At 41.4% G+C, this 26,631-nt stretch overlaps 1 non-coding gene across 1 annotated transcript; it reads right to left on the bottom strand.

The window, feature by feature from the left end:
* Nucleotides 1-19,616: 19,616 nt before the first annotated feature.
* On the bottom strand, nt 19,617-19,735 carry LOC145390533 (5S ribosomal RNA). Its single transcript, XR_013895679.1, has one exon. It is a non-coding gene; the product is annotated as a 5S ribosomal RNA (ribosomal RNA).
* Between the last annotated feature and the right edge of the window lie 6,896 nt (nt 19,736-26,631).

Here is a 26,631-nt window from a genome sequence, read left to right as displayed (position 1 = left end):
AAGTGTCCCACACAGTGCTAATAGCAATAAAGAACGCTCCCTACCACGGCTCAGGAAGGGTGAATTCATAATCATTTGCCCAACCCCATCCTTGCTTGACATTACTGCAACGCTTTAATATGTCAGAAACTGAATTTAACCTCAAAATGCCCACGATTCTCTATCTCTCTCTCTCTCTCTCACGTTAAAGAAATGGTGTAGCCTACAAAAGCAGTATACTTTCTGTTCAGAACACGTCAGGGAGCATGTGTGTTTAAAATGTGGAGGCATTATGTGTTAGGCAATAACTGTATATAAAGACGGAATACCCTGTGTCCCGGGAGGCAGAGTAAATAGACGATCTGTAGACTATTTTATTAACCTGAGACCACACTTTTAGTTATCCTTTTACTACAAGCAACATGTCAAAATTTCAATAAAAGATAACGAATCATTAATACACATCACTGTACTGAAAGGATTGAAACTGAACCGGGGGCAATAATGTGTCTGTGAGCCATTTTCTGTGAAATAAAACCCCAAAGTTCTTTGTTCACAGAGTACTAATTTTCAACTCAGATAACAAGTTTCTAATGCCAGTAGTTCATTGATCTGGCCAGAAGTTCCCTGATTTTGAAGAACGTTCTGCACTTTGCTGCATATATAATGTTCGGAGATGGATTTTCCTTTCACTTCTTGACTGAGAGATTATTGTGATTATCTTGCAAGCCACTTTTGTGAAGTGGCTCCGAACAGTCTGGGACGAAAGTTCTCTTATTTCATTCCTTCTCTTTCTCACTTTTCTTTCTCACTTTTCTTCTGCTGGTAAATAGTTGGAAGCTGAGAGAGGCTTGATATATTTCTCTGCTCGTTGATGATTCTTGCTAATGCAATGTTACAGGGAAGAAAGTGACAGACATGCTCTAAGTGTGAAGCAGACGCAGTGGAATAATAGATGTAAACTTTGTCTCTGATTGTATACTGATGACCTGCAGCGGATTGGCTTCCACACAAAAAACAACGAAACTGAGGCCTGACACATTTTGCTTAGATATGGTAGGGTTAGGACACATATCAGGAGAATAAAAATTTTCTTCCTTAATTACGTCGGTTGACAACCCCGCTGACAAGATTTCAAAGGATTCACGATACAAAAAGAGAGTACTAAAGTCTGACGACAAAAGAAAAAAAAGAGCCACAACAACTCCTTTTAAACACCTTTCTTTTCATACTGACAACAAACACTTCAGCATAAAAAGAAAAAGCACCACGAAAGAAAAAGAAACCGTAAAAGAAGATCAGGAAGTAATTAAGCAACAGTAACTCCTTTCATTTATAAGCCTTCCTATCCAGGGCGACAAAAACACGCCAACATAAGAATAAAATGCGTCACTAAAAATCAGAAAAAGAAAAAAAAAAAAAGAAAAATCAGCACACCAGTCTCTCCCCTACTAAATCCTGTATCCTGGTTGACGACAAACATTCAAGCATAAAAAACAAAAAATCACGGTAAACCAGTTATGGAAAACAGCAATAATCTCTGTATGTCAACATCTCCCATCAATCATCCAGGCTGTCAACAAATATTCCCGCATAAAAATATATTGCACCACTAAAAACCGATATATAAAATCGCAGTATATCAGTCTTACCACCATACGATCAAAAAGGCTTAACCAAAAAACAGATATTAAAATAATAATAATAATAATAATAATAATAATAATAATAATAATAATCACCGCGTAATATCTCGTTCATGGTGTAAAAATAGACAGCCTCACGAAAACCGGATATAGAAAATTAAAACTTAGAACAGCAGTCTTTCCCATCTAATGAAAGCTAACAAATAACTTCACGAAAAACAGATATGGGAAAAAGGACAAAGAAAAAAAAAACACTGCATAAGAGTCTCCCCATCACAAAAGAAAGGACACACGAAAAACAGACGCGGAAAAAAAAAATCACAGTAAGGCACTCTTCCATTATATAAAAAATAAAAGGCCTTACGAAAAACAGACATAGCAAAAAATAACAAAGAATCTCAGTATATCAGTCTCTCACCCCTCCCTACCTCTCGCCCTCTCTCTAATATTTCCTCCTCCCCATCATAAATCCTCTCTCCCCCTCTGGCCTCTGCCACCATCACTCCCCGGCCTCCCTCGTACGTTATCCTGACCCTTTCCCCCGTGCAGCAGGACCAGGAGAGGTTGCAGCAGGAGAACCCCGCATGAGGATTAGAGAACCCCAATCACAGTACCTCAGAAGAAACCTAGAGAATCCTACTAAGAATATATACCCCAAACGAAACTTCGAGAAGCCTGGAGAGAGAACCCCACACAATAATGAGAAATTTAAGTAATTACTGAGGAAGTCATAATAACAGAAAATTCCCAACAAATACTCTCACTAAAAGTTACAGATCCCCCAAGTAAATAAAATCTCCAACAAAAAATATACTATCAAAGGCAAAAATCAGAAAATGCAAATGAAAATTAGTGAATCCCAATTGGAATACCTCAAAGCAAGAGCCGCAAAGAGAACATTTAAGAACATCGAAAGGAAAATTTAGAGACTCGAAGCATAAACGTGAGGACAGAAAGGGGAGGGAACAGGGCCATGAACAGTGATGTGATCATGGAAATATCGTTGCTGTCAATATTTCATTTATTTATTTTTTTTTCGTTATCGTGACAAAATCCAGTACGATCGTGCTAAATCAAACAGTCATAGGCAAGAGTTCTGGAAGATTCACTATCTCGCGTCATTATTTAGGCATTCGAGAGGTGTAAATGTATACTCCACCGTTATTTTACCCAACTAGACGCCCAGGAAAATTGGAATCGAATCAAGATCACAGCACAATAAAACCCTGGAGGACGGGAAGCCCCTAATAACGTGAGTGAATTCGTCTGGTAGTAGTAAGAAATGAATAGCTAACCTCCTAATTAGAATGACGTACTTTTCTGCTTCGTTCTTGCTATCTGCAATAGATTTTATTGAGCTCACTGTATTAATAGTAATATCATTATTATTTTTTTTTGCCGCACCCACAGTGGATATAGCATCCAGTATATGTCCCTGTCATTCACTCTCTGAATCATTGTAACCTACATTATTAAAGGGTGAAATCTGGTAAACTGCAATCGTGGTGTGTCACGCTTCCACTTTCATTGATTTTTTACAAACCCACAGACGCGTATCTGGGATGGGCCTGGGATGGATATGGTGTGCATCTGGGGTGGGTCTGAGATACGTGCGGTGTGCATCTGGTGTGTGACTGAGATGCGTGTGGTGTGCATCTGGTGTGTGTCTGAGATGCTTGTGGTGTGCATCTGGAGTGTGTCAGAGATGCGTGTGGTGTGCATCTGGTGTGTGACTGAGATGCTTGTGGTGTGCATCTGGTGTGTGTCTGAGATGCTTTTGGTGTGCATCTGGTGTGTGGCTGAGATGCGTGTGGTGTGCATCTGGTGTATGTCTGAGATGCGTGTGGTGTGCATCTGGTGTGTGTCTGAGATGCGTTTGGTGTACATCTGGGTTATGTCTGATGAGTGTGTCCATGGACGCCTGTTGGGGTGCGTTTGGGTGGTCGATGAGGTTGGGGCGCGTACTGATATCAAAGGTTTTCTTTCTTCTCCAAATCTGAATGAAATTGTCTGAAAATAGCAGATGGTAGAATATTTTAAACGTAAGTGAACTGAAGGGGTGAAGAGTTCTTCTCTAGAAAGTTTTACTGTAGAATGTTATTTATCTTTAAATGATGGGAAGACACTTCTGAGTTATGTACCTGTAACATGATAGCAGATGTAAAACAATTCAGACTGCTGACGACATGAGAAGATTGTTGGGGACTTCTTCCCAGTCGATAGCTCACTGAGAGTGGTCGGGACGCAGCATTTCTCCAGGCAGAGGTTCTAAGATATGGCGTTGTTTCTCCAGGTGGAGGTTCAAACAGTACGCTTTTTCACAACAACCGAGACGTTGCAGAAAATGCCTTAAAGCTAATATGATATTACTCATTCTTCTCACTTAGGGTTCATAAAGTTGTCTGATTTGGAGTGGGGTTGCACAGTTCTGATGTGCTTGGTAACCCTTAGATGGCAAGAAGCCCTTCCTAAGTTGCATTCAGTTGTATGGGTGAAGGACAAACAAAATACATAAGACTTCACACCAGAAAATGTTACTACAGGCTATTTTTAACTCTTACAGAACAGACTGCCCCATCTGAGGCACCTGACATTAGTAACAATAAATTAATTAAGACTTCTCAAACACTGAAAGGTTACGGGAGAAAAAAGTGTGGCGTGGGAGAGTGACAATGGTAAATCAAAGCTAGCACAAGAAAGAGCAGGGTGGGAAGTGACGACAATAGGTAGGTACGTAGATAGATAGATAGATAAATAGATAGAAAGATAGATAGATAGATAGATAGATAGATAGATAGAGAGAGAGAGAGAGAGAGAGAGAGAGAGAGAGAGAGAGAGAGAGAGAGAGAGATAGGTAGGGAATGCTAGATAAATGGTGGAAGGAATGGGTACTGGATAAGGATAGAGGGGTAGAGGTATTAGATGATGATGGAGCGGAGGGGTACTGGGTGGTGATGAAGGACAGCGGTATTGGGTTAATGATGGAAGGTGGGGATATTGGATAATAATGGAAGGTAGTGGTACTGGATGAGGATGGAGGGTGGAGGTTAGGGGTACTGGATAATGATTGGGGAAAGAGGTGGATAATGGTCGAAGGTAGGGGTACTGGATAATGATGAACGGAAGAGGTATTGGATGGTGATGAATGGTATGATTCTGGATAATGGTGTAGGGTAGGGGTTCTGGATAATGGTGCAGGGTAGTGGTATTGGAAATCGATGAAGGGAAGAGATGCTGAAAAATAAAGAAAGGAGGAAGTGATGGAGGGCTGAGGTACTTTGGACATGATGCAGTAAGTGATAAACCTCTTCTCTAGGATGTTATTGTATTAGATTACATTTTCCTTTCACCCAGACAACTAAATTCAGCCCTTTAAATACCTCATGTAGTAAAAGATTAAAGAAAGCCATATCTAAATTCCTTCAGTTCATCAAGCCTGTCCTTGGTGGAATAAAAAGAAACTCGATGCAGTAAGATAAACTATAATAAAGACAAGTGCTCGTGGACCCTTCGGGCCCCTCGCACTTGCTCCTGCGGAGGGCTCTCGCGTTTATATGCTGTTCTACCGTAACGTTGTCACTTGGATTTTTTGCAGCTAACCAGTTTAGTTTATTTTAGTTGACCCCTGGGCAAAAAAGTCTACGGAGATCCTATGCCGGGCACCAGGAGCTGCGTTTTTTGGTCAAAATGTGATCACTCATTAAATATAGTAAAAGTTTTTCAATCGTGATGGGACCAAGTTTTTTCACAGCAGCGAATTTTTTGCGATTTTTGTGCCAATTTTGGTGCTATTTGAATGTGTAGTTTCGGCTGCCCAAAACACACACACACACACACACACACACACACACACACACACACACACACACACACACACACACACACACACACACACACACACACACACACACACACACACACACACACACGGCTACTGCTATAGTATATTAGATTATGCTGCTGAATGGGTAGGACAAAACGCAACTCTCGAACTTTTTGTACATGGTATTGTATAAAGAGCAATATTCGTGTAAAGAGCAATATCCACGTACAGAGCAATGTGTAAAGAGCAATATCCACGTACAGAGCAATGTACATTTTCAACTCTTCGGCCGCGGTATGTTTCTCTCGAGGTGAGTGGCATCGTCTGGCATTTGCTGGAATCTGCTATGAGGTTCTCAGTTCCCGTCCAGCACGTAAATCAAGGTAACTGCAAGACATTTTGCTGTGATAGAGTTCTCTGAGCGTAAAAAGAGGGTGTGTGGAAAGGTATGCTATTAAAGAGATCAACAGGACATCTTGAGGTGCCATTCCTAAACTGAAAAAATTATCTCGTATCAGCATGACGAAAATATCAGGCACAGTAAAGGACGGAATCTTGTTGGAAAGATTAAGAGAAACTGTGCCACACTCCACCAGAAAGACAGGTCTCCCGTGGTATTCGTTAAAAAAAAAAAAAAAAAAAAAAAACTGGAGACACTTCAACCCCTGCATTATGAGTTCATCCCCTAAGCTCAATGAAATCGTCTGGAACTGGCAGGAATGTTAAAGAACTATCGTCATCTTAGTGAAGTGGTTGAAACATTTGTATTCCCTCACTGACTGAGCTTTTTGCTAATCTGTGAGAAAAAAAAAAAAAACTTGCGAATGGCAGTTGTAAGATAGAAATGTCATCAGCGCGAAGAGTCCAATTACAGATAATAAAAGATGGAGTGATATACTTACATCTCTGCACATGGCAAGTGTTGCACCGGATTTTCAGCTTGGCAGTCGACAGAACAGGTCTCTCATATAGTTATAAAGAAGCGCATTTCTGTGTGGATCTTTTGGTCTGTGAGAAACTCGAAGGCTTGACTGAAGTGTGACCTGTATCACTGATGGCTCTGTTTGATAGTCTTTCAGCTTTGATACTTTTAGCTCTTTTTTCTGGAACCCTATCGCCACATTTATTAGTGGAAAAGAAGGTTAGAATGATGGATGAATGAATGGATGGCTGGATTATTTAAACACATGAGACGAGGAAAATGACTGAGGACTTTTTTACCTTGTTTCCTTTTCATGCTATGCAAAGTGGAATACAGTATAACCTTTTCCTATCCCAGAAAATCTTGTTGAAATTGCCATTATTAGTTAACAGCTTTCCTGCACCTTCCAGCACCCAGTTTAAAAAAAATACGATTGTGGATTTTGTTACTCAAATCAAATGACAGACTAACCAAGTAAATAAATATAGATGGGATCGTAAGAAGTTAACTCTCTTTATTATGATGTCACTTTCATTTTGCTCTTGCTATACCCAGATCATTTAATTCAGCTTATAAAGGGCATTTTGAACTCGAGAGATTAGAGTCTTTATCAACCACTTCTATACAAGATGCCTTTCCTAAGTTTAACCAAAACGCCTTCAGTTAGCATGGGAAAAAAAGGAAAAGGACGTTATCACAGTAAAGGACTTAGCTTTACTATTATTATCATCAAGCTACCAACAGATTGTGTGTCAATGCAAGTTATTTTTCCATATTTCAGAGAGACAATAGTTGCTGTCTTTCACTCTCCACACCGTTATCGTCGTCATCCGAGTGGTAATTCTCACTCCTGTCTGTTTCAACGATGCTGATGAAGGTTCCGCAGAATATATTGGTTCGTCATAATCACCAACCAACATGTAACATATTCATAATAATTTATACCTGAATATTTAGACAGAAAGCACTATGAAAAATACCAGGCAAATATAAAAACATATAATCCATAAGTATTACTGCAAATACATATTAAAAAAATAATTCCATGATAAATCATGTGTGCAGCTCTTTATATCAAAATATGAAATATGCACCGAAGGCATTTTATTTCCTCCCATCCAGATCGAAGTCTCAGTTCACTTGACACACAGATAGATACATTTACCCTGATATAGGTTTGAATTAAGACTGGTACACAAACCACAACTAAATATACATGTTAGAATTATTTAAATGCAGGTTAAGTGTTCTTAAATCTCTCTCTCTCTCTCTCTCTCACACACACACACACACACACACACACACACACACACACACACACACACACACACACACACACACACACACACACACAAATATGTACAGCGTGAGACAAGCGAATCACTCAATTCTTATTCTGACCTTTCAGGTCCAAGGTCGTTTTTCATGTGATTTTTCTGCGATCAGGCGATTATATTAAGCTTGACAAAGAATTTTCTACAATGAGGGGCTAGATGTATTCTTCATTACACTACTGACTACAATATACTTATCACAGTTCTCAAACTTGACCTGCATTTGCCATCTCTCCATACTGAGTGCAGTGTTCTATCAATAGGTTAACAATGAAATCGAGAAGTGCTATGGTAAGGATGTGGAACCGTCATGTTGTTACTTCTGCCAATAAGCTACGTGAAATGAGCTGCAAGAAGAGAGAAATCTGGGCCAAGTGAAGGCGAAAGGAATATGGGTCTCATAAGACAAATAAAATCGTCTGGTGGAAACAAAACAAAACAAAAAAACTAAAAGAAAGACGCCATCGTACTGCATGTATATACTGTCTTCTTCGTTCTCAAGGTTTGAAGTGTGCAGCAGAAGTGTAATGACTGACTTAAGGTTAACTTTTATCCCACAAAGCCCAAATCAACAGTAACTTTACAGTATATAGTATCAAAATTGCGTTAAAGCCTAATATGATCTCGATAAATCATTTAGCAATGTATACATATCGACTTGGAATCTATCGTCATTAGATTCCGTTCCCTGGAATGTTAACCCAGAATAGGCAACCTGGGGTATTAATTTCCCACTAACTGCGTCATTGGTTGTCACGTGGTAATTACGTGGGCTGCGAATCTCTGCTTCCCTCTGCCTTCACCCGCCTTTTAGACCCTCGTTGCAGGTGGGGGTGTCTTTTTGATTTTCTATCCCTGTTTCTAGGTGCCTTTCTTGTGCCTGTGAGAATTGTATACCCCTAGGTTGCCGTCCACGGTAAAAATTTTACGTACAGTGTGATAATGGCATTTACTTGTTGTGTGAACATCATGTGAACACTTTTAAGACATCTGAGTACTCCAAGACAATGTCTGGTCATGTGGATCCGCTTACAATGACCTCAGAACCCCCCTGGACCCCCTTATAGTGTACCATGTATTTATTTTTTTGGCATGTTTTTGTTCTTCATGTTTTTGTGTTTCATGTGTTTGATATGAACTTGAATATGGCATCTGAGTAATCGACGATAGTGTGTGGTCATGTGGTCATGTGTCAAGAGGAGACAAGATAAGAAGACACGCTCCTTCTTACAACAGCAATGATAACAAAATAATTTCTTAGTTTTTTTAATGCAAATTTCATTTATATTTCAAATTTTGAAAATGATCTGATATTTAGTTTTAGGTTAAAAAAAAAGCACAATGGTTCTAAGTTTTTCCTGTATTTTTGCAGCTCATTAAATGGATAACTTTATTTTTCTTCCCTGCGGTATATCCTACCCCAGGTTACCGACAATGTTATTGGTTAGGCTGCCTATCCTGGCCAAAGGAATTATTGATTAGAACTGTACACTCTGATAGGAAATATGACACAAGTAAATCAACATTCAGTGGAAAAGGTAAATCAATTATGATTACTAACTTATTTGCGTTGGTACTGCAGATATTTGCAGGAGGCGTTATTTTTTAAGGAATATCTAATGTAGATAATACTGTTAGGACTCCATATTATAATTACAAATCATAATAGATAGATAGATAAATAGACAGATAGACAGCTCTATGCGAGCCTGGGAATGGGAAATGATCTTGCAAGTTAAACTGAGGAAAAGCTGACGACAGATTAGGAAGTAGCCAGTCAGGAGATGATGCAGTTAGTTTGTCAGCGAGATAGCAGGGGAACAAAGCCTAGTGACCATACACACACATACGCACATACTCACACACAGGCTTCTAGAACTTTCCAACCACAGTGAACTCACGTGACACGACCCCTGTTTCACCAGAATTTAGGAAAGAGAGCTCAGAAGAAGAGAGGCCATAGAATCGGCAGGTAGTGGGGAGAAAGGCTTAGCAACATGGAAGAGAGAGAGAGAGAGAGAGAGAGAGAGAGAGAGAGAGAGAGAGAGAGAGAGAGAGAGAGAGAGCGAGACAGGAGGTAGCTCGCGGGACTCAACTTCACTCGTGTGTGAGAGACTTTGTTAATATTTCCAAGACAAATAAAAATAGTCCCATACTATTCTTTACCTCTCCTGTCATTGCATGACAAATGGGAACCAAGATTATCTACTTACAAACAACTCAAGTATAACAACCGCTCGTCCACAAGTTTAATATATATAACTTCTCTACAAGTAACTACAAAGTCTTTTTTATGACAATACGACCAGTAATAGGTGACACTTGGGTACTTCCAGTAGAAAAATAATACAAATCAATATATATATATATATATATATATATATATATATATATATATATATATATATATATATATATATATATATATATATTTAAACTTGCGTTCTGTTCACCATAGAAATGTCACCCGTCCAGCGACGTTCCCCTGACATTTTGTTAGACGAACTTTTGATAGACGTCTGTATTATTACACATTTGATTACTGCCCAGTATCCAATGTTTGCTGTTCTTTGACATGCTACTGTAAGCCAAATACCAAACCATGACATACTTATTTTAGCTTTGACGGTAAAAGTTTGGAAAGGTTGTGAATATATATATATATATATATATATATATATATATATATATATATATATATATATATATATATATATATATATATATATATATATATATATATATATATAACAGACAGACAGATGGTGCACATGTACGTGCGAGTGGCGGAGAAAGGGAAAGAAACAAAACATAGTTGTACGAACAGATTCTTTTGGATGCACTGTGCTGAGAATTTATATCTGTCACAGCGAAGTAATAAGTGAATTAGAAAAAAAAAAAGACTAATACACACAGTAACTGTAGTTCTTTCATCTTAGCTTGGTCCAGATTTTTGTCCTTTTAGCAGCTTATTTCACGTGGCTCAGAGCAAGAAAAAGCCAGTACTTACGACTCTAGATCTTATCCAAACCACTAATTGTAACTAGCTTCACATTCAAGAGTCATTCTATTGTTACATCTCAGCAATCAAGAAAGAGAGATGGCAAGCAATAATGGCATAGCTAGTACTGGAGCAGAGACCATTCACCATACAGTCCTCTCTTAAACACCTCAGTCCGGTCACAAAGAAGTTGGAGTCGCCCAACAACTGTACATTAACTTAAGAGGGTATCGTGTAGGAAAGAGTTCGATGCTGTTCGAGGTAATCAGTAAGCACGGAATACCCTAAAAAAAACTGAAAATAATGAAACAAAAGCAGTTGAGGTCGAATGCTAATCATTCACCAAAATACACTGTTGGCTAAGGTACGAGTTGCCTAGAACCCAAACTTTAGGAGAATTCGCAAAACTTAAAGGAATTCAGTCATCGTATTTCACAAAATGCCAATCCATATTAAAAGATAAATGGCGGCTGGCATTCAGTTGTCTTAAAACAAATCTTCACCGACAGTAATAGGCTTCTGCACATCCACATACACTGTATAGTTGCTATTTCCTGAAGGTTTGGTGATTATTTGTTCACAACTTTTCGAAATATTTTGGCAACAGATGCATAAAACTCAGAAAGACACACACACACACACACACACACACACACACACACACACACACACACACACACACACACACACACACACACACACACACACACACACACACAAAAAACGATATTGCCTCACCTTGGTACAGGCGGGCGATAATAATTAAACGATTATCAGCTGTATAATTTCCACGACAACCAAAAGTACCACTCAGGCAGTGCAACCCTCGCACCCACCAACTCGTCTAAGGGTTGAATATTTAACTTTGTTCTGTGACATCGACGTTCGAAAATTACTCTTAAAGCCTAATTATTTCATTCCTGTCAAATCCTAAATTCCTCCACCATCTTTGGTTCAGATCGGAACAAAACTGTTTGAGTTAACTTTGTACAGTGACCTTGAACTTCGATAATTCCGTCTTATCTTGACCTTGGACTGAGTTTATTCAAAACAGATATCTTTTTCCTTCTTTCAGCTTGAACCTTTCCACAAAGTGTTGCCTACATCGGATAAAAATTGTGTAAAATAACCTTTCATGGGATCTTGACCTTGGACTTAATGTTCTTAGTAACAAGGGGTCACCCTTTTAGGTTATCCTTAACTCATCCACGGAGTTTGATCCGAATCAGATCACAAATACTTCAATCATTTTGTTCACACACAAACACACAAGTTCAATTTTGGCCTTGCCATATGAATGACTTTCGATTCAATGTACCTGAAACTGGATTTTTTTTTTTTTTTTTTTTTGCCCACAACCACTCTCCTAAGCTTGATTCAGATCAGTTTATAACTTTGAACTGACCTTCCTCTGTGAAACTGGCCTTTGATCTTTCGCTACAGTATAACCATGAAGTGTGACTGTTTTCATAACTATATTATTTCATTATTGCCTTTTCCTCAACTTTTCCACAAAGTTTGGTCAACATTGGATATAAGCTTCTTAAGCTGTAATTGTCCTCTGACACAGACCTTTGATCTACCTGTTCTAAAAAAAGAAATCAGATGTCTCGTTGGCTAACCCTCAACTAATCCACCAAATTTGGTTAGAATTGGATAAATGTTTTTTTTTTTTCTTTTTTTTTTCACAAATAGACGGGCCGAACTTTGGGCTTGCCCTGTGACAACCTTTGACTAATTGTCCTCAAAATCGAATATCTCTTTGTTTCCTTACCCTGAACCCTTCCCCCACGTTTGGTCTGAACTGAATTAAAACCGTTTATTTGGCTATGTTAACCTTTGCCCTAGCCCTGTGACTTGATATTTCTCCTATTTAAAAAAAACAACAGGCTTCCTTACTGGATGACCCTCACCATTTCCACCATGTATGATTAAAATCGGAAACAGACAATTTGAGTTCTTTTGTTAAATCTCTCTCTCTCTCTCTCTCTCTCTCTCTCTCTCTCTCTCTCTCTCTCACACACACACACACACACACACACACACACACACACACACACACACACCGCTCGCTGGTGCAGTGGTAACGTTCCCGCTTGCCAACTGGTGGACAGGAGTTCGCGCCTCGCTCAGGTTGCGAAAAAGTTTCACTGACGAAGTGGGTGGTTACTGTCCCCCTTGAGCAAGGGGACGGGTGTGTGCGTGTGTGAAGGTCACAGCCTTGCCCTTAGATCGGACTATATGAACTCTCAGTTCCCTTCCGGGAGGGTAAAAGCTGACGATCACGACCATCAAGTGATCCTGACCGAACCGGTGAATTACACACACACACACACACACACACACACACACACACACACACACACACACACACACAATTAACCGCTCCCTGGCACAGTGGTAACGTTCTCGCTTGCCATCTGGTAGACGGGAGTTCGCGCCTCGCTCAGGTTGCGAAAAGTTTCACTGACGAAGTGGGTGGTTACTGTCCCCCTTGAGCAAGGGGATGGGTGTGTGCGTGTGTGAAGGTCACAGCCTTGCCCTTAGATCGGACTACATGAGCTCTCAGCTCCCTTCCGGGAGGGTAAAAGCTGACGATCACGACCATCAAGTGATCCTGACAGACCCGGTGAATTACACACACACACACACACACACACGCACGCACACACACACACACACACACACACACACACACACCAATCAAAACATGACACTTCTCCCTCTGCAAGCGCAGGTATAAAGAAAAAAAAAAGCGCCTAACCTAACTGGTAATACAGACACAGCGGCAACTTGAACAGCAACATTACGGTTATACACCCTCATTTGCATTAATGGGTTGCCATAACTATGCCTAATTGTTGGCTCTAATGTTCATACTAGATACTCTCACGCTTGGGATTATTCATTTGCCCATATACTGTACGGGGTGTTCCAGGGAAAACTGTGTCGAGATTCAGGAATATGTTTGGGGGCTAACTTTTAGTAAACATTACAATATCAACTTAGGCTCAATTTGCAGCCGCAACGAAATGACAGTCACCAGTAGCCTTATGGGGGTGAATTATGAGGGAGATAATTTTGGCTTGTCATACGTGACTGTATTTCCGTAACGTAAAGGAATTAGTACCCAAAATGTAGCATGTGTTACTCAGAATTAGCTTAAGAATAACCTTCTGATGTTTGATACACTTTTCCAGGGACATCAGTATGTACAATTGTATCAGTATAGCCGCAAGCAACTTACAGTGTTCAGTGATTACGAAAAGAATACAGAGGTAATGTCTTTTTGGTAACTAATGTCTACGTTTCATCTTACTTCTACATCGTTGTAAGTAGGCCGATGAATCACTGAGTACAATGTGTAGTCTTGATTTACCTTAGTCTTCCTACCCGAGATGATTTTATTCAGCAGAAGAAAGGCCTTTCGTACTGAAGTGGAATATGAATATCTAATCTCTCCTAATATGGATAAAATCGTTTGGAGAGAGGAAAAATAAAATCAGTGACGTCATCGTAGTGAAGGGAATAAACTTTAAGAAGTATCCAGAAACTTTTACTACCCCTTTGAGATGTTGATTTCATTTCAGTTTTATTCTTACTAGATTTTATTCAGCTCAGCAGAGATCTTACAAACTAGTACGAGAGATGTTTTCTAAAGACAATGAGATTGTCTGGAATGATATATATAGTCCTTGTGCTGGAGAGATTACCCGACTCCAACTGGGTATGTAATTGACTGGCTGAGATTCCTGTGGCTTCAGTACTGGATGGAATGATTCTTATTTTGTTCATTTACCTATAAAGGGATTCACTTTGTGAGAACGTTTCCGTGGTGAAAGATATAGTGGAGACTATACCTAAGCCCTCCAGGTAGAAAAGTCACTATTAAGCAGAATAAAATCGTCTATTAGTGGGAAGAATGTAGTGGAAAATGCATCGTCGGACTGAAGATTGAAGGAGTTACCAGCTAGAAGTATTCACCAGCAGACATCCAACTGGCCTTTGAAAGTAATGGTCTATCCTCTCGGCGGGTCCCGTGCGGAGGACCTTAAACCTTTAGGAACTGTAATATTGTAATTTCAAGAGACAGAAACATTAGCTCAACTTACTTTCATTTTGGATGTGATTTCTTAACCCTTTCATGGTGGTTGCTTACTTTTTTTTTTTTTTCTTATACATACAGAAACACCTCTAGGAACGACAGAGCCAGTCAGTTACACCTAATGGATTTTCACACGCAAGGTGCTTCAATCCTGCTAGCCCCACATAATGACTATAGCACTCTCCACCGAACTTCAAAGTGACTGGCTAAAACATGAGGACTGGAAAATTTTATTATTCTATTCCAGCTTTGGCCAGATGACTCTGTGAATCATATAAGCCTGAAAGAGTTATCATCCAGAAGCATTTACCGGCACTCTCGAACTGGTCTTTGAAAGTGATTGGCTCTGCGCTCTGGGTGGGTGCAGTACTGAATACACACACTCTATATAAATGGTGCAGGCTCTCGGCGACCGGCACAGCGCCACTCTAGGAAATTATGGTGCAGGAGAGAGTAATTAAATGGTCATTAGTGAGAGAGGTGCTTGCCTACCCCCCGAACTCCCCAAGCCACTAGCACCCCCACCCATCTTGCAGCTGACACACACACACACACACACACACACACACACACACACACACACACACACACACACACACACACACACACACACACACACACACACACACACACACACACACACACACACACACACACACACACACACACACACACACACACACACACACACACACACACACACACACACACACACACACACACACACACACACACACACACACACACACACACACACACACACACACACACACACACACACACACACACACACACACACACACACACACACACACACACACACACACACACACACACACACACACACACACACACACACACACACACACACACACACACACACACACACACACACACACACACACACACACACACACACACACACACACACACACACACACACACACACACACACACACACACACACACACACACACACACACACACACACACACACACACACACACACACACACACACACACACACACACACACACACACACACACACACACACACACACACACACACACACACACACACACACACACACACACACACACACACACACACACACACACACACACACACACACACACACACACACACACACACACACACACACACACACACACACACACACACACACACACACACACACACACACACACACACACACACACACACACACACACACACACACACACACACACACACACACACACACACACACACACACACACACACACACACACACACACACACACACACACACACACACACACACACACACACACACACACACACACACACACACACACACACACACACACACACACACACACACACACACACACACACACACACACACACACACACACACACACACACACACACACACACACACACACACACACACACACACACACACACACACACACACACACACACACACACACACACACACACACACACACACACACACACACACACACACACACACACACACACACACACACACACACACACACACACACACACACACACACACACACACACACACACACACACACACACAAACACACACACACACACACACACACACACACACACACACACACACACACACACACACACACACACACACACACACACACACACACACACACACACACACACACGTACGTTACCCCCTCTCTCTCTCCCTCTCTCTCTCTTAATCAATCAATCAGTTAGTCAATCAATCCATCAATCAACCTGTCAGTCAAATCCCGGCAATAATTACCCGGGTAAGCAAGGGGAGTACAACACCAGAAATACAAGCCGTTCATCACACAGCCATAAACACGGCTTCGCAAAAAAAAACAAAAAAAGAGAGAAAAAAAAAAAGAATCCATTTGAGCCAATAATGCCGTCTCACCCACCACCACCACCACTATTGCTCCTTGCTCCACCATCACCACCATCACCTCCACCACCGTCATCATTGAGAATTGGCCGTAGCAGTGTATGGACACAGTATCTCAAAAGGATGATGGTACAGTACTTAGGTAGCCATTTTCCCGAGGTACAACTGTTACGTATACATAATCCTCAATGGATACATTTTTAATGCTAGAATGTCAACTGAGAATAGTTTATAAGCATCTACCGTACCTGAGAATACAGAATGTTCGGAAAGATGGCAACCTTAGTACCATCATGCCTTTTGAGACACTGTATCCATATATTGGTGTATATACGGATATTTATGTCAATCAGTGTATCAGAATTTCAAATCTAAACCAACATCACCTCTACCACTACTTCCTTCTCACCACCACCACCACCACCACCACCACCATATACTCAGTTCTCCACCATCACCACCAGCACTAATCCCTGTTCCATCACCCCACCATCATCACCTACCACTCTTCTCCACTACCACCACCACCACCACTCCCTGCACCCTCACCACTACCATTACCACAAGCTGCTACTCTTACAAACTGCTCTCATTCCAACATACAACTCATGACACAACTACTTCCTACAGATTATTGCAACATTAACCCTTTCATTAGGAGAGGCGACTGATTCATAGTGACAAGTTTGGAAAATGGCTGGGAGGGTAACACAGGAAAGAATATTATTTTCTATATTTTCCTCGAGCCCGCTATATCCACTGTGACAACGCTTCCTTAACGTGGATAGATATAAACGGGCGATGGTAGCAAGAACATAAAATTTCTGTCGTTAAACGGAAGACGATGGTGATGATTATTCTAACCCTTTTCTGCAAGGTATTTCTCCTTTGGCGGATTAATAAGCCTAGCAGTGTCAAGAATATAATAATAGTAATAATAATAGTGATAATAATAATAATAACTATAATAATACAGTAATAATAATAATGGAAGTCTGAGCCGAAGCAGTTAAATATTTGCATTTTGCTGAAGGAAGAAAGGTCACCAGCACTATGAAGGCCGTCATACGAAACAGAGAACTGTGTATCGACGTTACAAAAGGATTGTATGAGGATGTGTTAGTGCCATTACTGAAGTCTGGGTGAGACTTTTCGAGTGTGAGAGTCACCGGTCAGTGGAAAGGTACTGACAAGGAAAATGTATGGTTTGCTTATAATGGACAGAACAAGACACAAAGAGTTTCTTTCTGTACAAGGACACAGAAAGGCTGTTGAGTCTTGAGTAGGAGAAAGTGTGCTCAGGCTGAATAGTCAAATAAAGACTGTCGATGTAGAATAGTAAGGTGAAAAGGGTATACAAAAATATTCAGCTTACTTAACTAGGGATTGTCAAACTCACCTGATAACTAATCTAAAAAGTGTACAGATAAGAATTAGTTATCTCAGGTACAGTTCGGAATAAATGTTCGCCTAATGTTTCACCATTCCTGCTCCTCACTACTTTCTGCTGGTTCATTTTTCTGTGTTTCGAAAGACTTAGCATGCATCTGGGCCCACAGACTACACGCTTTCATATGATGCATCAAGAAGGAAACTGACGAACATGCCTTAAGAGCGAAGTAGTAGCAGTGGAATAGTTGGCCGGTTTCTGTCTCCCACTGTACACCAAAAAAAAAAAAAAAAAAGAATCCCAAATTGAAGAGTCTAGGCTGTACTGGTTATAAGAATTTAAGTACGTGAATGTTATAAATCATGAACCAATGGCATGTGATTCAGATTCAGAATCGAAGAAAAGTATGATAAAAGAAAGTGTTTTGTTTTTTTCCACCACTTTGCAGCATGTCATAAAAAACAGACAGCTTAAATTAGAGAAATGAAAGCCTGGCAAAACTGGTAGTGGTTATATTAAGTGCGCCGCTCCCCCCCCCCCTCTCTCTTTCTCTCTCTCTCTCAAACACTGAACGAGACAAAAGAAAGCCTGGCAAAATTAGTCATGCTTACAACACAGTGTCCCCCCCCCTCTCTCTCTCACACACACACACACACACACACACACACACACACACACACACACACACTGACAAGCAGATTTTTCCCAATGACATCTCAGCAATGCACACTTACAGTGACTCCAAATTCGATATATTTTCATATCAAATGGCAGCCTGATAATTGTTTTATTTTTTAATGTGGGTTGGGGAGTTTTTCATCTTTGCATCCAGGTGTTGGGAGGGTAAATTAGAGCTGCGAATACATCAGGTGAATTTGCTAAATGAGAGAGAGAGAGAGAGAGAGAGAGAGAGAGAGAGAGAGAATGTAGGAATAAAGAATTTGTGACCTTTCATCGAAGACGTATGTTAGACAAGCCTCATTATCATCGTCTTTTGCATTTATCCCAAGCTGTGTGATGGACAGGACGGCAGTTATACTCAGCTTTATCTGCTTTTTTATAATATGTCAGGAAAAGATTGAAAACTGAAAACTCTTCCTTGTCGACTTCTCTCTCCTGTATATTAATGGTGGCAACGGGAGAAAAGGGAATCAGCATTTTAGGAGAAAAAAAAATTTCTATGGAGAACATGAAAGCGAAACGTTATTGCTTTTTTGTTCCTAAACTAAAGGACTCACTTCCCCTCCTCTCATATATATATATATATCATTCATTGCCAGACGCCATGTATCCCAAACGGGGTGGCCAACGGCTTAGAGTTAATTGTTTTACAGGGAGGGGCACTAATCCTCCACCAACCCCACTTGACAAGTAGGGATGCCAACAGCATCTGGTGTTCCCAGGCGGTCAGTTAATTGTTTTACAGGGAGGGGCACTAATCCTCCACCAACCCCACTTGACAAGTAGGGATGCCAACAGCATCTGGTGTTCCCAGGCGGTCACCCATCCAAGTACTAACCAGACCCAACGTTGCTTAACTTCGCTGATTGGACGGGAAGCGGTGTACTCAACGTGGTATGGCCGTTATATATATATATATATATATATATATATATATATATATATATATACTCAACGTGGTATGGCCGTTATATATATATATATATATATATATATATATATATATATATATATATATATATCGGTACCAATCAGCAACATATTTATGAACTTTCACATTTCTCCGACCCACTCTTAACTGAGTGAATTCGTCTAACGTTAACTGAAATGTAATGCTACAGTTCTCCTTATCATGAGAGAGTTGGTAGTAATAGTATTATCACGCTCAGGCATCTAAATATCATTCTCAGTTGAATACAACTCTGACGTTGGTTGGGATGATACTCAAATTGTCCCGACAATGAAGGGGTTAATTTTTGTCGTGTCGAAATAACCGACATACTGTAAAATGAATGGACAAGTTTTAGCGCCTGTGACTCTCTGTAGGGTGGTTCGAATATTCATTAGGCGTAGACGAGGAGCTTCCCTCGGCAGAAATTACTAGCCTGTCGATAGTGCAAATTAACTCCTCATTGTGTTTATTGCCTGGGGAAGTACAAAAAGTATAATATTTAACACTTTGCCTACCGTTAAAAAAATTTCGCTGCAAATGAAGAACTCTTTCCAGCTCTAGCCATAATAAAATCACGAGTGCGCCCATGGCCTGAGGAAGTAGATTTTCGTACTTCTTGTGTTACAAAATTTTTAACCATACTGCCATTACTTCAGGCACTGCATCATTTTACATTTCGAAAGGATTTTGCCCATGAAAGTTGTGGAATTTGTTTAGCATTACTAATACTCATATACCCACTACGTTTACGCTTAGTAGGGAAAGCATATTTAATTTCTTCAGTTATCCTCCTAACTAACACTATAAATCGCAGTGGCTGTATCACTGTTATAACCCTCCTTTGAATTATATCGACTTCATCATCCGTAACAAGAAGGTCACTAATAAGCATAGGATTTCAGTTGTGGTCTAATTAGGGATATATAAATTCTGGAAAATATATCGAGTGCTTTTTGATGTAAGTTGATACAGCTGATCCTGACCCCTAAATTCTATTCATGTTTTGCTTCTATCAACACTGTCATGTTTTGTATTCATACTGGACTTCGTATTACCAAAAATCAAGTAACACAGATTTGTCAACTTTACACGGGCTTGGCCGCTTATCATTTATTTCCACAAACTTACATAAGCTCATTTGAATGGTTTCACAATCCTGCTTAGTAATTGCGCAACAGCTACTTTCGTGTCATCTGTAAATTTAGCTAATTTAAGAGCGAATCGTGCTGCCAAATCACTGACATAAACAGCGTAAAGAAATGGTCTGAGAACTGAGCTTTGGGGTACACTGCTAATTACGTAACGTCGGAGGATTCTCAATTTCTTACGGCCCACTATGTGCAGTTAATGAGCCAATTTCTGTTTCGTAATTTATTCCTTAGACCAAAGCCTTTACCTTTCGAGCCAGTTCTTATGGGAAACATCAGGGCACTGAAAATGGGGTCGTGGTAATGTTTTCATATTCTGAGTATTCACACTCCGTCCGTTCTACAAATGACATATTAGAACTTTGACACACACACACACACACACACACACACACACACACACACACACACACACACACACACACACACACACACACACACACACACACACACACACACAGGCATTGCAAATATTGCAAATACATCATCCTTCCTACAGACACCCCTTCCCCGTTCGTGCGTCGCCAGCATGATGAAAGGTTAATCTTGGCTATCACTCTTCCACCGGAGAGAAGGTCAGGTCCTTGAGTAGACCTAACATGGACTGGTTTGGAAACAGATTATCATCACTTCTTGGAAAATCTTGACACATGAACTCGGAAGACATTTTTCTACATCAGTTTCTTACAGTATAATTGTATGTGACCAAAGATTTTCAGTAGGCCTATATTTGTGGGGAAGGATCGGTTGTTACGAAATTTCCGATGGTTTCCCGATTTAAATTTATGCACCGAACCTAAAAGCACGATTTGTGGCATCAGTTTCCTTAATTTCCCTTAATCACCACCTCTCGACCTGTCCCTTAACTTCTTCCCTTAAACCAGTACCTTGCCTCTACCCCTCAACCTGCTCCTTAACCTCTACCCCTCAACCTGCCCCTTAGCATCGACTCTTTAACTTGTCCCTCAACCTGTCCCTTAATCTCTCGCCCTTTACCTGTCCCGTAACCTCTATCCTTCAGCCTGTCCCTTAATCTCTACCTGTCAACCTGTCCCTTAACCTCTGCTTCTTATCTGCCTCTTAACTCTACCCCTCAACCTGTCTCTTAATCTCTGCTCCTTAACTTATGACTTAACTTCTACCACTCAGTCTATTCCTTAACATCTACGTTACAATGCATCTCTTAACCATGTTGATAATATTGGCGCTTTTAAATCTTATTCTTCCTTTCTTTCTAATACCAGACGAGTGCTTTCAAATTAGGATGAATCATAAGTGGCGGAAGGGTTAGTGACTGCTATATACAACCCCTCAAATTACAAGTGGCACCGCAAACCTAAATAAAAATGTTTGTAGACGGCAAGAGAGAATGACGCAAACGTAGTAAATTAATCCATCTTCCAACCTCTGACATCAGACCAAACCTGAACACATACTTGATCCCGTCCACCTTCGCTCCTTAACGCTAAGGTGATCTTGCTCGCCTTCACATCGCCTCTAATTAACCTTAACCTTTTCAATAAGGTGACTTTTTTATATATATATATTTTCTCGCCACTACTAGATGTCTTTTCATGGTAAGAGAGGTAGATTATACCCTTCATTAGCTCCCTTCATTACAAGAGGCGTTTCTAAAGGTGAATAAAATCGTCTGCAATTGACAGGGGCAAATAAGAAAAATGTCATTGGCTTGAAGAGGTTTAAACTTTGGAAAAATAACATCGCAATTACGGGCGTCCCAAGGTTATTAAGACGACTTTTGTAATGACATGTACTTAATACTGATGACCGTCACTGAAAAATGAAAATGATTGAATTTGTATGATAATTATAGTCATGATGACTCTAGTTTCAGCCAATTACCTGCGATTGGGGAAAAATAACTAGTATTCAGTGCTAATGAAAAAGAAAATGCAGTACAGCAAGTCAGTGCCCTACATCCCGAGTTTCAGAGAGTAAATTACGCAAAAGTAACATTTTTGTGCCTTGACATCATAGTCTCGTGGCTGGTTCGGATGAAAGAATTATACTGTACTCCAAAATCTTCTTTGTTCTCTTTCTATCTCCCCCCCTTCTCCCCTCTCTCTCTCTCTCTCTCTCACTCACCTCCCTCTGCCTTTCATCCTCCCCTTTCCTGTTCCTGCTCTTTTTCCTCTTCCCCTTCCGCTTCCTTTTCCTCTCAATTTGTTCAATCTGGCTTCCTCCCTCTCTCCGGGCATTCTTTTCTCCGGTCCCCAGGGGCTCTATGTATCTTTCTGTGCTATAATGTCTCTTTGCCTCACTACGTTTAGGTGAGGAGAGACTAGGAAGTGCCTGCAGGGAGACAGAGAAATACCTGAAGTGTCTGAAGGGAGATTACGAAGTGGGGCTACGAAAATTAAGAAGGTGTATGAAGCACCCGAAATGTGCCTGAAGAAGCTATGAAAAGCCCATTGGGGGATTAGGAAATGCCTGAAAGATTATCAAATGCCTGAAGGAGGACTACAAATGCGTAAAAAAACATGAAATGCCTGAGGGGTGAGTACACACACACACACACACACACACACACACACACACACACACACACACACACACACACACACACACACAAAACGAATGAGGACTACAAAATGCCTGAAGAGGGACTTTGAAATGCCTGAAAGGGACTATAGTATGCCTCAACTGGGACTAGGGAATGCTTGAAGACACTATAAATGCCCGGAGGGGGACTGCAGGATGACTGAATGAACTACTGAATGCCTGAAGGAGAACTACGAATTGCTTCAAGAAGGAATACGAAATATTTGAAGGGAGACTATGAAATACGAAAAGTAATACGATTTTTCCTGATGGGTAACTACATAGCACCTGAAGAACCTATGGGAGGGCTTCGAATAATAATGAGGTTAATGATAGCTACTCATAAACCCTCCAGTTCGAAAAAAAATTCTCCAAATAAAACATTTTGGTGGTATCAGGAAAAAAATACTTTTACTGAACTATTCTAGTGATGAAATATGAAGCAACACAGAATTCTCTCACCCGCATGTATTACAATTCTCTCTTGGTCTAATGATTTAGTTCAACCTAGTATGTAGCCCTTCCTCTCAAAGTAATATCACGAATTCTTCAACACTCGAGAGCAATGGAAAGGATGCTCGGAGCTGGCAAAACTGGTGGAGTGCCGGGGCTTAGAGGTCGTGTGGGAGTAGGGTGGGAGCGAGATATTTTTATTTTTAATATTTTGTGGGTTGGAGGCGGGGTTGTGGGTGTATCTGAGCGACATCCTCCCTCCCTACCCCCCGTCTCTTCCTTCCTGCTTCCTTACTGCCTCTCCTCGTCCTCTAAGTCCTTCTAATACTTTTCTGGAAAGAGGGATTACAGGATTCTGGTAGTTCCTTGCAAGCTTACGAAGAAAATGGATCTCTTCTTGGATCTTTTGAATGCCTAGCCAGCCTGCCGTGCCTGTGTGTCGTGTGTGTGGCCCGACCAGAATGCCACGTCTCTATATCGTGCCTGTGACCTGATCAGCCTGCAAAGTCTGTGTGCCGTGTTTATGACCTGGCCAGCCCCCTGTGTCTGCATCCTGACCGGACTTCTGCTCCTATGTCCTGGTCAGACTACAGTGCCTGTGTGTCTTCCTTATGATTCGGTAAACCTATCCTGTGTGTATCCTGGTCAGATAGTCGTGCCTGTAACCTGACCAGATTGTTGCAACTGTCTACCGACCAAACTGCTGTTCGTTTCCCTATGTCAGCTTGCCGTTCATGTTCCTTGACTATATTGCACTGCCTATTCCCTGAACAGACGGCCGTGCCTGTTCCTTGTCCAGAATGTTGTTTCGTTTTTTCCCTTAACAGCATTACTGTGTCTGCGAAGTAACCAGATTTTCATGCCTATGTACAGACTTGACTATCGTGCCTGTGTTTGCTTGGCCAGTCTGTCAGACCTGTTCCTTAACCAGACAGCAGTGCCCATGTACCGACCAGAGTCCCTCGTCTGTGTACCGACCAGACTACCGTGCTCATTTACTGACCACACTGCCGTGCCACACTGTCCATACTACCGTGCCTGCGAACCGACCAGACAGCGTATCCAGCAAAGCCAGTGCGTGACAGAACCGCTCCCTCAGTACCATAAACAATAATCCCCAGGACCATCTGCACCTGAGACGTTCGTTGCCATACTCCTCCGCCGCTCGTTCTCACCAAATTTTTGCCTGCCTCCGTCTCGTCCCACCCCAGTTACCCCGCCGGCATAATGTCCCTCGGTGTTCACGGGAGCCTCGCCAGCCTACGTGGCCCATAAAGGCAGAGTGACGACGTATTCAGCGCCAGGTAAACACAGGCCTCGCTCGAAGGGGATCATAATGCCGGCGAAATGTAGTTTTGGGAGAGAGGTGAGAGGGGAGAAAGGGGTGAGGGGAGGAAAGGGGACGAGAGAAGTGAGCACATGAGGGAGGGGGAGATGTGGGGACAAGGGAGAGGAGGGAGGAACTGGGTAGAGAGGGGTGAGAGAAGTGAGAAGAGGAGCTGGGTGAAAGAGTAAATCGACGAGGATGGGCGAGAGAAAGGGTGAAGAGAAGATATTGGGGGAAAGGAAGAGGTGCGAAAATGAGGGGGGAGCGTGAGGAGGAGACGAGAGGGGGAAAGATGGGGTGAGAAGACTAGGAGGTAGGGTAGTGAGGAAACGAGAGAGAGAGAGAGAGAGAGAGAGAGAGAGAGAGAGAGAGAGAGAGGTGGGTATAGACATGGGGGCGAGAGAGGGGTGTGAGAGGATCGGAGGGGTGAGCAAGGAGATGGGAGGGGGAGAGTGGCGTAGAGAAGAAGGGGGAGGGAAAGAGGGGGTGACGATTTGAGATGGGAGGAGAGAAGGGGTTGGAAACGAGAGGGGGGGGGGAAGAGGGCGATGTGGGGGTAAGGAGACGAGGTTGGAGGGGAGAGGAGCGAAGACATGATGAGGGGGAGAGGTAGTGAGGAACAATGGAAGGGTGAAAAGGATAGGGAAGCGAGGAGGGGATGGACAGGGAGAAAAAGGAGGGAGTGGGAGAGAGGAAGCACTTCGAATCCGGATATTATTCTGCTATTGGAAGGAGCGGAAAGGAAAGGAAGGACGTTATGGATATGGACGGCGGACGAGGGAAGGGGAAGAGGAAGGAATAAGATATCTGATAAAGAGAAGATACGGGATAAATTACAAAGGCTGGAGCGAGAGGGAGAAGGTTGCAGGAGGGCGACAGGAGGAGAGGAAGAGGTAAAAGAGAAGCATGACGAAGTAAGCGGAAAAGAATGTCAGGAAGCGGAAAACAGAGACAGAGAAGAAAAGATGTCGGGTAAAGTTAGGAGAAAAAGAAAAGTTGAAAGGATGCAGGAGAGAAGAGGTGAAAAGAGGCATTATGAAAGGCAATGGTGAAGAATACCAGGATGGGAGCAATGGAGAGAAGAACATTTGTCGAGAAGAGCCAGAACTGAAAGAAGAGAGTAATTCGAAGGCACTAGCTTGTATGAGAGAATAAAAAAAAAGATATAAAGATGTGGTTGAAAAAGAAAGTGCAAGGCTTGAGAAGAAGATATGTAAGGAAGAAAAAAGGAAGACAAGATTAAGAAGAGAAAATTAGATGAAACGGAAGGGAAGAGCTAAAAGAGAGTTAGAAAGACTGAACTATAAAAGCTGTGAACAAATGAGTAAGAGATGTTTGAAAAGAGTGACAAGATGAGAAAAA

The sequence above is a fragment of the Coenobita brevimanus genome, chromosome 14, assembly GCF_032717465.1.
Source record: "Coenobita brevimanus isolate Jiangsu-jjx chromosome 14, ASM3271746v2, whole genome shotgun sequence".
NCBI classification, from domain to species: domain Eukaryota; kingdom Metazoa; phylum Arthropoda; class Malacostraca; order Decapoda; family Coenobitidae; genus Coenobita; species Coenobita brevimanus.
This window is presented reverse-complemented; position numbering and strand designations above follow the sequence as displayed.